The sequence below is a fragment of the Somniosus microcephalus genome, unplaced genomic scaffold, assembly GCF_052327205.1.
Source record: "Somniosus microcephalus isolate GS21.2 unplaced genomic scaffold, FLI_Smic_1.0 scaffold521, whole genome shotgun sequence".
Classification (NCBI taxonomy): domain Eukaryota; kingdom Metazoa; phylum Chordata; class Chondrichthyes; order Squaliformes; family Somniosidae; genus Somniosus; species Somniosus microcephalus.
The window spans coordinates 125,001-128,503 of record NW_028225708.1 but is presented as its reverse complement, the minus strand read 5'-3'; the positions used below and the strand labels follow the sequence as shown (position 1 = coordinate 128,503).

At 54.3% G+C, this 3,503-nt stretch overlaps 1 non-coding gene across 1 annotated transcript; it reads left to right on the top strand.

Annotated features, from left to right (window-relative positions):
• The first annotated feature begins 3,260 nt into the window (after positions 1 to 3,260).
• On the top strand, positions 3,261 to 3,414 carry LOC147081553 (5.8S ribosomal RNA). The gene has a single exon (XR_015076543.1). It is a non-coding gene; the product is annotated as a 5.8S ribosomal RNA (ribosomal RNA).
• The last annotated feature ends 89 nt before the right edge of the window (positions 3,415 to 3,503 follow it).

The following is a 3,503-nucleotide window of genomic DNA, read 5'->3' as shown; positions in this document are numbered from 1 at the left end:
TCATTTTATCAATATAGAGACCTTTCAAAGAGTATTGGAAAGTCATATTAAAATGGTTTTGTGGCTTTTATGACTTAATGACAAAAAACTCTAAGTGTGAATCTGAAATCGTAGACAGACAGCAGAAACATATAAATAATTCCAGCGTCTAAGTTTCATTTGCTGTCTGTCACACAGGTGCCTCTGAACCGGTCAGGGCCTGTGACCCCACTGAGCTTGTGTTTTATGGCTTATGCACACGCAGTGTTTGCACCAAGTTCCCCTGTGTTGTGCGCTCAGTGGGCCCGTCCAAGACAGCAGAAACAAGACGTACATGCCAGCGTCTTTAAAGTTTCATTTGTTGTCTTGTCACACAGGTGCCTCTGAACGGGTCAGGGCCTGTGACCCCACTGAGTTGTTTACTGGGGCTAATGCACAAGCAGTGTTTTGTCAGATCCCACTGTGTTGTGCGCTCAGTGGGTCCGTCTAAAATGACAAGACAGCAGAAACATTCCAGCGAGTTCCATTTGTTGTCTTGTCACACAGGTGCCTCTGAACGGGTCAGGGCCTGTGAGCCCACTGAGTTGTTTACTGGGGCTAATGCACAAGCAGTGTTTTGTCAGATTCCACTGTGTTGTGCGCTCAGTGGGTCCGTCTAAAATGACAAGACAGCAGAAACATTCCAGCGAGTTTCATTTGTTGTCTTGTCACACAGGTGCCTCTGAACGGGTCAGGGCCTGTGACCCCACTGAGTTGTTTACTGGGGCTAACGCACAAGCAGTGTTTGTCAGAGAGTTCCACTGTGTTGTGCGCTCAGTGGGTCCGTCTAAAATGACAAGACAGCAGAAACATTCCAGCGAGTTCCATTTGTTGTCTTGTCACACAGGTGCCTCTGAGCGGGTCAGGGCCTGTGACCCCATTGAGCTTTGTGAGCAACGTATGCACACGCAGTGTTTGCAACGAGATTCCCCTGTGTCGTGCGCTCAGTGGGCCCGTACGACCGATTTGGTGACTCGCGTCCGTAGTGGGAGTCCCCGGGTCGGCCCAGTATAGAGAGAGGCTGGTGTTCAGGCTATTTCAGGGTTTCCTCTCGTTTCTGTCGCTGGTGACAAGACGGGCATGCACACGGCGAGTCAGAGAGAGGGTGTCGGCGCAGCTCCCGGTGTTTTCTTCCTTGGCCGCGCCCTTCTCTTTGTCCTTGAAACTCTTTCGCGTGAGTCCGAGACGTCCTGTGATTCTCAGTGGTCCTATTCAGGCAGCGGAGCGGGTGTCCGCGTCTTGTGCACGAAATCTTGTGTGCTCAGTGCGTCCCGTTCTGCTAGCTGAAGACGCTATTTCTCTGGCAAATTTCAGCAAAGAAACGCGCACGCAGACAGACACACGCACGCGTGGTGTAGGTTGTTGTTGTGTGAGTGGTTTTTCTTGCCTTGACGGTTACCGGTTGCAAACACAATTAAGTTGAACCCGGCACCAACCTCTCTGTGGTGGGGAGGCCATGTGCCCAGCAAGACAAAGCGATTGTTGGTGGTGGTGGTGGTGATGGTGGTGGTGGCTAATAAAGAAAGGTCGTATTTCGCTAGCTTTACCCCGAGCGTGTTCTCGCGACTTGGTTGGTCTTCCGTCCTGACGGTGGTTCCGCGCGCGTGCGCGAGCTCAGCCTGATGCAAAAACACCAAAAAACCCTTCTGTGCCTCACACAAAGTGGTGTGCTAATGGTCCGAGTTGTGTCGTTTGCATCGTATTGGACGGTCGGCCTGGTCGCGAGCCCGGCAAGGTGGGCTTTCGTTGTGTCGGCTTTTTTTGTACTGTTACACACGCACACACACCAGCAGGAGAGCTTCCCGGGGTTTGCTTCTTGCATCTGCCCGGAGCCATGGTCGGCCGCGTCCGGCGCCTCTTGCGCGGGCGAGAGGTTACATTCCAAACAAAAACTCGCCGAACTCGCACGAACAGGCAAAACAGTCGCACCGGTCCGGGATAGCAAACGAGTTTAGATCGGTCAGAGAGCCCGAGTTGGAGGAGTTGGGGTGGAATTTGAACGGTGCACCGAGAAGGTGATGTGTGTGTGTGCGCACGGCAGTTGGTTTCGGTCGGCTTGAGACAGGGACGGCCCTGGCACGCTTGGGTGGTTCTTCGTTCAGCATGGACTTTTGCGGTTCAATGACAGGCAGAGAAAAAAAGAGAAGATGGCGAGATGGGGAGGTGTCCTGGCTTGACTTTGATGCAACAAAAAGCCTGGCCCTCTTTGCTTTTCTAATTCTGCTGCCTACTGACGCCTCCGCCTCATGTCTTTGCTGTTCGTTGGCTTCCCCCTGTGTGACCTTGGCCTGCGGCCCTTCTTTCGACTTCCGTCTCTTCCAGTCTCGTGCATCATCTCTTATCTTGTGCCGAGCCTATCTCTCAACCTCTCTCTCTCTCTCACACGCAAGCTCTGCTGCTCCCCTCTTCTCGTCCGGATCGGACAACAATGGACTTTGCCACCGTCTTGCAAGCATTAACACCGCAGTCGAATTGAAGGGAGCTTCTGCGGGCTCGCGTGCTGCCTGGCGGCTCGTCGTCGGGACCTCGGCGAACGGCCACTGTGAGCTCTGCTGGGATTTGAACCGGTGATGCAGGCCCGGCTTTCTTTTCCCCCCGTAGTGCAACTTTGGTCGATCTAGTCACTCTCCCTTTACCGGTACAGGGTACCTAGACGCTTCTCCACTCTGGCTCCCGCGAGCTGTTTGGGGGGCGGCGGTTTAAAGACTCGAGTGTCTGTTTGTCGGTGTCGAGAGCTTGTTAGCAGCCAGCAGCAAGCAAGCAAGCAAGCAGCAGCAGCAGCAGCCAAGTTGAACGTTCGAGAGAATGTACCTGCCCGTCCACACGGATTTCTACCCCCCACAGTGGGGTGTTTTCACGCGGTCGGCTTGTACCCCACTCAGTTCGTTTTTCTGGCCTTGTTGTCTACTGTCATGTTTGTTTGTCTTGTCTGTCTGCCTGTCACTCTCTCTCTTCTCCCGGCAATCGGTGGCAGCAGAGACCCTGCCTCTGTTGGCCGTGGTGCGTGTCGGACGGTGGGCTCAGGCGTTTGACCCCGATGCGTGTCGCCTCGCGAGCGCCCTGACAACAAAATCTCGGTGAAACCCTTGTCATTTGATGATCGACTGATACACACCTCCGGGCCGTGCCAAGGATGGGGCTTCTACCAACCCTCTATGCGTGGGCATAGAGGGAGAGAAGCGTTGGGCGGTCCGGGCTTGGGACCCTCCGGGGAACAAAACACCAAGCCGAAAAAAACGCACAACTCTTAGCGGTGGATCACTCGGCTTGTGCGTCGATGAAGAACGCAGCTAGCTGCGAGAATTAATGTGAATTGCAGGACACATTGATCATCGACACTTTGAACGCACTTTGCGGCCCCGGGTTCGTCCCGGGGCTACGCCTGTCTGAGGGTCGCTTGACCATCAATCGCACTTGCCTTGCCATCGTGTGAGGTGAGAGCGCGGCTGGGGTGTCGCAGAGGCCTAGTCCTCTTTGTCCCCCTA